At 34.7% G+C, this 11,323-nt stretch overlaps 2 pseudogenes; both read left to right on the top strand.

Annotated features, from left to right (window-relative positions):
* The first annotated feature begins 982 nt into the window (after positions 1–982).
* LOC128174299 (uncharacterized) lies at positions 983–3,947 on the top strand (annotated as a pseudogene).
* A 2,792-nt stretch (positions 3,948–6,739) lies between these two features.
* Positions 6,740–8,347, top strand: LOC128174300 (melanocyte-stimulating hormone receptor-like; annotated as a pseudogene).
* Positions 8,348–11,323: the final 2,976 nt, after the last annotated feature.

The following is an 11,323-nucleotide window of genomic DNA, read 5'->3' on the forward strand; positions in this document are numbered from 1 at the left end:
CACCAGGACACCATTTACCTTGATCGATATGCGCCACGCACTTTCCACATAACCAAGACCCCCCGACCTTACTGATGGCACAACTCGAGTGGCTGCCCCTACTGTTGGAGTATCTGAGAAATGCACCTTCCTACCATCAGCCTGTTTACTGGTACGCGGGCCCTGACGGTGTTATGAATCAAGCCGCTGGCGATTTGGGCACTCTCTCCGAAAATGCCCCTGCTGATTGCATGCATAGCACAACCCGGACCCCCGCTGACAGCTACGAGGATTAAGTGGAGAACCCCCTGAGACCCAACGAGTGTCCTGTTCCCTCTGTTATTGGCCAAGCTAGAGTGTGCGTCAACTCTTGTCTTTGTGAAACATCACGCCTTACTGAGTCGTAGGAATCACTACGAGGTGCGGGCGAGGGAGATCTCGACTGCTCCCCACCGGACAACTGACCATCTCGCGACACAGAATGTACTCCCCTGCGCCGTGTTGCAAAAGGTTGTCGGCTTAGTTGGTGTGTCTTGACCCTTCTTGCAGCTTCGTCTACAGTGATTGGTGGATTATCGATGCATTTCTGTCCGGCTCGCGGATCCTGGCAGCCTATCGCGAACCGTAGGACTGCCTGCTCTTGAAGCACTTGTCCCGGAACTCTCGCCCCTAGAGCACGCTGCGCGACTTCCATAACCCGGTCCCCCCATTGTTCTAAACTCTCCTCGGACCCCTGGGCCTTGGCGTTAAACTGTACTTGAGATGAATCTTGAAATTTTCTCTTCCCAAACCGCTGTTCAAAGCGGAAAGCTAATTCCCCAAAGCTCATTTCTTACCCCTGCGAGGAGAGGGTATGAAAATGCAGGGCCCTCAACTGGCACACTTAGGGCCAACAAACTCGTCATCTGCCCACCCGTAGTACCTTGCGAAGGTTCGGAACTTGACGTAAAACAACCCCCACTCTAAACTACCATTGTACCGTAGACTTTTGGCCTCAGCTGGGATGTTTCGCCCCGACCGCCCCAAACTACTGCTGGAGGTTGAAACACTTCCCTCCGGCCTTCCCGGGGTTTACACGCAAACGAATATCTTCTTATTTTTAAAAAGTAAAGATATCTTTCCACTATAAAAAGTAACACTTAAAATTACTTCCCAGCGAACAAGTAAAATTGTAGCTGTCCACGATAATTGGCCCTCAATCTTTCTGCATTCCATAGTACGTTCCTGCATTCAATATATTTTATTTATCATGTAATATATTGACTGTATGTCTGGTTTTAATACATGGCTGTAATACTGTTTATATACTGTTATATAATACTCATTCCTCTTTTACCTTTTATACCAGTACCGATACTAGAGAGAGTAATACTTATTTAAGAAATAGTTTTGACTCTTTAAGTCTTATGCAAATGCATTTTGCATTTCATTACTAATCATTCTATTGTTTGCCTTTAAGGCACCTCACTACACCTACACATACTTTTTAACACACTACTTCACAAGATGGATGGCGATTGGATGTTTTGTTAAAATGTTTGTATCGTTCAATTATGTTGTATATCGTCGTAGCTCAGTGGATAAAGTCTTGGGCTTCTGAACCGCAGATCATGAGTTCGAATCCGCCTGCAGCTTTTGTTCATGTTAACTGAATTAAATTTTTGTAAATGCAATTTTTCATCCAAAATGGCACATTGTTTTTTACTATTAGACTTAAATGATTATTATCCATTATATCTAACATAATCCAGTAATGAACCGGGTTTTCCAACGGAAAAATCCGGTTATTAAAATGGTGAAAATGGCGGTCGGGCGGCTGCCAAAAGGGTACCCTCATTGTAAAGATAACTCCTCCTACAGTTTTCAAGATAGGAAGTTGTTCTTTTGCAGATCAATCGTACATACATGTATATCAAAGGTGTGCATATTGCTAGGATTTTGATTTTCGATAATTTATCGAAAAAATACCAGCTTTTGAACTTAATCATTTTTTGGCAAAATGTTGCATATAGGGCACCCTCATTATACGGATAACTCCTCCTACAGTTTTCAATATAGGAAATTGTTCTTTTGCAGATCAATTGTGCTTATAATAGAGGTGTGCATACTCCTAGGATTTTGATTTCTGATAATTTATCGAAAATAAACCAGCTTTTGAACTTAGTCATTTTTTGGCAAAATATTGCATATAGGGTACCTTCATTGTACGGATAACTCCTCCTACAGTTCTCAAGATAAGAAGTTGTTCTTTTGCAGATCTATTGCATATATATTAGAGGTGTGCATATTGCTAGGATTTTGATTTCCGATAATTTATCGAAAATATACCAGCTTTAAAACTTAGTCATTTTTTTTGGCAAAATGTTGCATATAGGGTACTCCATTTCACTTGATACGGGTTGACATGGATGATGGATACAGTTCACATAACAGAAAACCCGGTTTGCTGTCGCATTGACAGCTTTTCACTTGTTTTCTGCTGATTTGAAAAAAAATATGAAAATATTTATTTTGTAAGCGCTCCATTGGATCCTTTCTCCAGAAGTTTCTGTAGAGAAACCACCAGTGCCACTAATTGAAGACTTTTTGCCTTCGGAAAGCTTTCTGCATTCTGATGAGCAGGAAATTTGGCTTCGTACACAACTTAAAGTCACGGAGGACATTATAAATACGACAGCGGAAAAAACTAAGGGGCAGAGAAATAACGCTGTTTGGGCCATTGTCCAAAAATTGAGGATAACAGCCTCTAATTTTGGACAAGTCCTAAAGGCTGTAACACGGAAGAGGTATTATTTTAATTTATTTTCTTGTATGTCCACTCTTTAATGACTGTGTTTGCTAGCTCCCTTTGTTTTTAGATTGTACAATGTAATTTAAAAAAAAATAGGTTATTCGTTCCGAAATCATCTCAATGTTGCTTGTTTTGATGCGCATTATGTTTATGATGAGCAAGTCTCTGGATACAGCCTAGAGATATGTCCTGCCATTTCATGGGAGATAACCAACGAAAGAGCGGTGATTGACAGCTACATACTCTTAGGGGCCTCTCTTGAAGAGACAGGTAGACTCAGATTAATAAATTACAATACATTGTATTAGTAGTTCTTCCAGTCAAATGTACTTGCAGTGATTTTTATGGATTACTATATATACAATATTTTTGATGATAAGTTGATGTGGACTAGAAGTCAAATTGTTCATTCAAAATTATAAAAAAACATACTTTGTCTTTAATTTTCTTTAGAATGTTATACTAATTTACGCTCTGGACCATAAGTCAGGTGATCTGCTCCAGAGAACAAATATGAACTTCTTTGAAAAATATGGATTGTGTTTATAATACGTTTTAATCATTATTCGAAATTTTGCAGGAGTTTAGCTACACGAGTCTGGAGCCATAAGGGCTTTTCCTGATGGTATAGCCACCCATTAACACCATTGTTAAGGAAATTCCGGTATACTTCATTTTCAGACAGAGGTGACGAAAAATCTAGAAGGTGAGATAACTGAAGTAATGTGCCCTTACTCGGCTAAAGACATGAAGATAAAAGACGCAGTTAAAACAGTCCTTGAAGTTTTTCTTGGTACGATTAAATATTTGATTATGCATTTTGTACAGTATTACCCATCTTTCTGTTCTTGAAAATATTTTGTCTCTATACGTTTGATAACTACGAGTATGAACAATGTTTTTTTTTAGAAACATCAGACGGGTATTTGCACCTAAAAGATGACAGTGATTATTACCATCAAATTCAAGGGCAGCTGTACATCAACAAGAAGAAATACTGCGATTTATTAGTATGGATACCAACAGATCTGGCTATCATTCGCATTGTAAAGGACAGAAATTGGTCGACAAACATAGAGAAACTGATCGATTTTTATTTGAGAAGCTTCATACCAGAGGTCAACAAGAAATAAATTGTACAGTTTAATACCCATCTGCTGACTGTTTCTGGTGAACGTACTTGTACATGTAAGACTCGTGTTCAGCTTTAATATTTGTATCATGAACAAAATATTTCATCATATTACTGAAATTACATGTTGTTTCTCTAATAATTCTTTTAACAAGTATGCGAAAAATAACACTGATTTAATTTAACTTATAATACATGAACTTATTATTTTTTGTACTGATTTTTTCTTTAAAAACACAACCGTGTTAGTATGAGACAAATGTATGAAGTACTGTAATAAGGGTTATTTTCGCCCCTAGTTATATTTGACCCTTGATACTTGCAAAAGGTTTCGCCAATTTTAAATTTGCCCAAGAGCAGTTTTATCGTAAGTGTTAATAGTTTTATTTTTTATTCACTAAGTTTTAAATTCGCCTAATATGGGCAAAGGGGGCGTAAATAAAACGGGAGCGAATATTTCTCTGTATACAGTATTTTCAAGAAAAATAATTAAAAATCCCAGGCACATATCTTTTTTATATGAAAATATTATGGATTAAAGATTAATCTAGGCACATTTGTTTAAACGATGTGTCAATTAAAGTGCATAGTGATATACATCTCTCACCAAAACCGTTTACATAGCTAGCGAAAATCGTAACCATGACTGCCGCACCTATACAAAATGAAAAATAAACTGCTGACATAAAATAAGTATTAAACAATAATTTCATAGAGATCATCATGGAAAAACCTATTTAATATTTCGTTTTTAATATGACAATAACTATCAAATGTTCTAAGCAATATCTCTGAGCAAAGGTGCTTGAAGGTTTACCAAACATGCACACATTTGCATTATCTTTGTAGACAGTGGACGGTATGTTCATATTGAGAGAGTGAATGAACGATTCAATAACTACCAAATTTTGAAACACATACCAGTGAGCTTTACTGACCAATTTTGTACGGTGTCCGTCCGTCTGTCTGTCTGTATTTATTTTAACATTTTCTACTACTCTATTACAACTTAGCCGATTTCAACTGCACTTGACACAAATCATCATAATTTGAAGGGGGTTAAAGATAGTTAAAATATGGGCCTGACACTCCTTAAATGTAATGTGGCCACTAGAGGGGGTAGAACTTGTACTAATAAAGAGAGAAAACCTTTAAAAATCTTCTTAGAAACCGGTCAGTCAGAACAGCTGAAACTAATGTGAAAGCATCATGTATCAAGACTTTCAATAAAAAAAAGATACATGATTCCTGAGGTAACATGCACGTATATATCCTAAATGGCTAAAACGTTTCACGAATTTCATCGCATCGGTTTAGGATAACTTGATCTTACAATTATTTCTTTTTTGTACCCAATTTACATGAAGGGTCAACATTTTTTATTCTAACAGGACAGAACTATGCTTTTACATATATGTTATGTTATTATGTGTATAGGTTAAAATGAATTGGTTTTTAGCAAAGCATCATAATGGCCGCCATTTTTTTCCCTTGTTTAACTATTTTGTTTCAAATATTTTATTTTATATGATAAATTGAATTGGATTAAGCAGCAGGCACAACCTATTTTAGTCCTCTCTCTACAACAAGGTCAAAACGAACACAATGGAATATTTAAATGATCAATATTGATAATAAAACACATAAAAAGAAGTGATAGATCAAAAAAAAAAAAAAAAAAAAAAAAGGCAAAAGAGAAAAAAACAACAATATGGTACCGGTACCGGTACCTAGCATAAAACTAAATTCAGTTTTAATAATTATAAAAAGAGTTTTGTTGCTGCAATAGAAGTATCTACTGCTTTTAATATTTGAACATTTCACTTAAAGAAAATTAAGACACGACAGTTAGAATATCTCTCTTTCGGTATACCAAAAGATACCCTCTAAAAATGAAATACAATTATTATGAAGAACACTGCAACCTAATCATTACAAACTATTAGATTTTGGCCAATATTAAATATATATATATATATATATATATATATATATATATATATATATATATATATCTCAATCCAATTTTCTTCTATAATTTTATTTAGATATATCCATATGCGATTAATTCAACAATAATAAATAAAATAAATGGTGTTAACACTAAAACATTCCAAGTACTTATTGACATTCTTCTGCTTGTGTGAAGTTATTCGATGTCAATAATCAATATTTTGAGGTACAGTACCGATCAGGCCCAACCTGACTCGCAATTCAAAACAATTGAAAGATGCTTAAAAAATTTAAAGACACCATACAGTACCGATCAGAGACAACATAACGCCAAAGTAAACCCTAACTAAACCCCGGGTTTACTTTATGGGTTTACTTTTTCAAAATTTGAGTCCAATCGGGGTTTACTTTAGGTTTACTTGAGAATTGCTTTGGAGTCAACTGTACGCACGGAAGTGTGATGCAGACCCGTCTTTTATCTTACCATCCTACTGCCCCTTGTGTATAATAAAATACACATGAAGCATCTGCTTTCAGGGTATACTTCTGATGAAGATTTAGTCTCTGTGTCCACTGTTTAATTTTTTAAACATCTTTCAATATTTTTGAATTTCGTACTATAAAAATTATAACACGATAAAAGAGATATAACCAACAAAAATTATCAATCATTATGCTGACTATCAAATGAATAATTCTATTATACAGTAAAAATATCGAATATTTTATGCAACATTAAAGCTGCGTTGTTACATTATTAAAAAAGAAGAGGAGAATCCAAGTTTTTTTTCACTTTTTTTTTCTTTTTGTTATGATTGTTTCTTATTTTGGCAAAGTATAACCGATCATTTATGTACTTTGTAGCGTATACGTTGACCTCAAACATGTATTTAGTGTACTGGGAATTGCCTGATAACAGCATGTTAGATAATGTAAGCTTTATATATATATATATATATATATATATATATATATATATATATATATATATATATATATATATATATATACTCATACATTTCTCTCTGTGAAGACTGCATTGTAAAGAAACAATGTTAGATTCTCTTCAACCATGTTACGTGACATACGTGTTAACTTTAAACCGGATGGCGATAAAAATAATGCATAAAAAGACACTAACCCTACTGTTATCACCAACAAAACCCATCTCCTCTTAGCAGTACGCAACCTAATGTCTGAGTATTAACTTTATATTAGTGCACTATTCTTTAAAGATTCTCATTAAGAACTTGGTTGAGTGGCAAGAAAATTTTTATGACATTGGGTCCTGGTCATACAAATTGAAGAAAATAGTTTTAGCATAGTTTACCAGTGAGTAGAATATTCATTTATTTTCTAACATTTTGTTTTAACTTAAAATTGATGTTCAATTTCTGGTCAGACGTTAAACAGATGAAATGTTATTTTCCTTCCGTTATCAGTCGTAAAATTAGAATATACTATGCGTTTATGATATAACTACTCTGAATCTTATTTTACAGACGACATAGGGAACTTATATACTAATACTAGCAACATTGTGGAAAAAGTTTGTTCTACATTTATTAAAATTGTGCATTGGGACAACACGCAGTACAAGGACAAATATGCATGTTGTTATTGCTGCATCAATTTTGTTCTGCATTGGATTAATTTGAAATTCTATCACTGTGTGTTTTGTTGCTGTGTCAAAACAACTTCACACTCCGACATACGTCACGATTGGATGCCTAGCAGTGTCTGACGTACTCGTCTCCGTGACGCAATATGTTCGTATTCTACCAGGTCCTAATGAATATTTATTGAAAGATAACTCTAGAAATTTGATGTATGCGATATTTTCTTTTTTATGTATTCATTCGGCATGTTTCCATATGGTATTAGTAGCATATGTACGTTTTGTTTTCATTACAAATCCTCTCCGCAGTTTGAATCTGACTTGCAAACGAATTTTGTGGATGTCTTTTGCCGTTTGGATAAGCTCTATTGTCGTTTCCATCGGATACGGAATAGATAAAGTGCTATTTTTAATGGGCATAGTATCCTTCGAAACTGTTTTCTTCATTGAGGTTGGGTTTGGTTCGTATGTTAGTGGTTTACCATTTATTATTTTAGTTGTATTTAATGTTCGAAAGCTGTATTATCTTTACAACCAAACAGCTTTGGTTAGACGAACCAGAATAGCAAATTCGATGTCGTTGATGTTTTGGATTATTACCGTGATTTATCTCCTTAGCACAATATATCCTTTATTCTACACAATTTGCTATGCAGTATCGGTAAAAAACCAAAGGCCACTTTTTAATTGGAACTCGGACTTAGTTCATGAAATGTTTCATTTTTCATTGCTAGTTAATAGTTCTTTGAATCCTTTGATATATTTCATGTTTTCACCCCCTGTTTTAAGACTTCTATCTCGATTAAGAAAATGTTGTAAATATGGCACAGATCACCGCATAAGCAATTCTAGATCACGTCAGCAGGTTGAATAGCATGGAAAACCAGATGGTCGCATAAGCCATCATAGATAACGCCCACAAGTGGAATAGGTTAGTAAATTATTTTTCTTCCTTAACCATCTGACGTTACTTCTCTCTGGTTTTTGTGACTTCCGTCATGAAATAAAATCGTTTTTGTTCTTTAAAAAAGTCGGTGATAGTTTAAAGTTTAATAATGAGTCTGCCAATTTTAAAGCAGAACGTATGTAGCACCATGTCTGCAAAAATTATAATGAAGCAAATAGACTCCAGTTTTGTTTCTTGTTAAAAAGTTGCAATTTACAACGCACTTAAAATTGCGCTTTTTTTTTGACTGATTAAGCCTATTTCCACACGTAAATTGCAACGTTTTAACTCGTATGGAGTTTTAGCTCCGATGTCGTCCATCCACATGGTTTAAATCCACAGTGTTTAACAAAACAAAAATATGCGTGATTGGGGTGTACGGTGTATGGGTATACGTTTCATGACTGGTTGACATGACATAATTTTTTATCACAAGAAATAAGTGCTGCTTGTTACCAATGTGATTAGATAGAGATAAAAGCTGCATGGTCAAAGTCTTGTTGCAGCTTATTTAAGATGTTAGAAAGCGACCATTGCTATTATGTTAACAACTAAGTATTGCACATTCTCCTTTTATTTTGAACAAAATGGGGTAAAAAAATCGATCGATTGTTGTTAATGTTGGCAACGCAGGAACGGAAAACAAAAACTGAGGCCAATCATTTAAACAAAACTAGAGCTGAGCTCGTTACAAGCAACGAGGAGGCCTCCGTTACAGGTTCAGGTCAAGAAAGGATTGTCAGTCAGACTTAATAAAACCTGTCCTTTTCTCCTTGTCAACATTAGAGAGGTATTGATAGGAGGTCAACTTTACACGACCTTAACTTCTGACCAATGAGGGCTTTGGAAAATCATTTGGAACTCTTCAAACATTGATAGACAAATTATTCCATGTTAGTTTTCTATGTAACCTACAACTGCAGAGTATTGAAGAGTTTAACATCTCATTAAACAGATAAAGGCATGTATGTGATTAATTTGGATGTATTTAGATGGTATGCAAATAAAGAGCTTGTTACAAGCAACGAGGAGGCCTCTGTTACAGCTTCTTTGCGATAGGTTTGGGTACAGTGTACAGCGTAATCCACTTATATTGAAATCGTGTATTTTGAAATTCCACTTATTTTGAAATAGAAATAAATCCCTAGTTTTTGCCTCTCATTTTCTTTGCATTGATTTAACGGATATAATGAAATCGGCTATTTTGAAATATCGCTTATATTGAAGCCACTGATCGGTCCCCATAGGAGATATATAGTTGTTTTATAACAGTTATATTGAAGTACTCCCTGTCGGCTGTCGTCACGGTTGGTGACAGTTATTATGCCAGACTGACCGGTTGATATACAAAGGTGTGAATTGATAAGTTCTCATCTTGTGTTTTTATACTTCTTTTAAAAAGTAAAAATTTATTCACTGTTGATTTTTTTTGTTTTTACTCAAACGGATGTATTGAGGCTATACGTAATATGGAAACTCCACAGAAAAGAAAAAAACCTTATCTTCGGACACTAAATTTGAACTAGTTATGGCTATTGATAAAATGACAGAGTCTGAATGTGAAATAGCTAAGGAATTTGAAATTATCGCGAGTACACTTACGGTGATATACAAGCAGTGTACATCAGTATTTGAAGCGTTTGAGTCTGGTGATTTTTCTCTAAAACGTAAAAGACTGCGATCGGAGATGATGATGAGGTTTAAGATACAAATATGTAGTAACTATATAAAACTTACAAAACTTACGGATAAAATTTTAATCAAACTTTCAATGACTAATGTCCGTGTAATCTGGTCACTGTAGTAGATAAATGATGACCAAATGATTTGTTCGGGTTTGGTTTTCTATGCTTACATCGGGATTGAGCTTTCAGATAATGGCGGCTTCATGTAATGTTCATAATTATGAAAAAAAAAAAATTTTGTCTCTGGCAAATAATAATACAACTCAATATTTAAACTATTTGAGTTCAGGGACTAATGGATTGTCCAAGTACATTCCATCACAGATTTAAATGTATGCCTTCTATTTAGTGAATCAAAAATTAACCAGATCCTCTACGAGGTTGTATGATGTGTTTTTGTGTGAGACGTATAAACTGGTTTTAAGATTGTGTAACAATAACACCAGTGCTCGTTTTGTTATTTTTCTGAAAACACACTTCACAGTTCGCAATTTTAAATGAAGTAATATGTTTTACGGTGTGACCGTTGGGGCGATCGCAGAAGGAACCACACATCTGTCATTGTTAAATGCAACCCGTGGACTCGCCCTAACCAAAAAACTTGGGCTTTGTTTGAAAACTTTTACTGCCGCAAGGAACCCAAAGTTATTAAACTTTTTTTTCAATGGTCCCTTCCTAGGCTTATACACTTAAACAAACTACCATGCACTGAGCATTAATAATGAGCATTAAAATCAGTAAACAATAAATTGTGTGTCTGTGTTATCTCTCATTTTGTTCCATGTTGTTATCTGTGTTTTAATTATTTTCCTCTCTGACATCAATTTTGTTTTTAATCTTTTTAATTTGTGTACGCTATATAAGCGTTGTAGACATGTGCCCTCGCCCTTTTTTTAGTGTGTGCTATCCAATTTTATTTAAAGGTTTGACCACATATGTAACTATAACAAAAGCATGTAGATATTTTAACAGTTTATTTTTTTTTTTTTTATTTATCCATTACGAAATGACGTGGCTGCACGTAGATCTAATAATGATTGGACTTTTCTTTTTAAATATTTTTTGTCACCTACCTAACGTATGCATATATGTTTGGATCAATGTGACAGTAAATTTAGCATGGAACTTGCATGTGTATTTACGGAGCAAAATAAATATCAAAACTAATCAGCCAAATAGTCACCGTTAACACTGATATTGAGTACTTTCTACACGTTAC

This window comes from Crassostrea angulata, chromosome 2 (genome assembly GCF_025612915.1).
Source record: "Crassostrea angulata isolate pt1a10 chromosome 2, ASM2561291v2, whole genome shotgun sequence".
Taxonomy (NCBI): domain Eukaryota; kingdom Metazoa; phylum Mollusca; class Bivalvia; order Ostreida; family Ostreidae; genus Magallana; species Magallana angulata.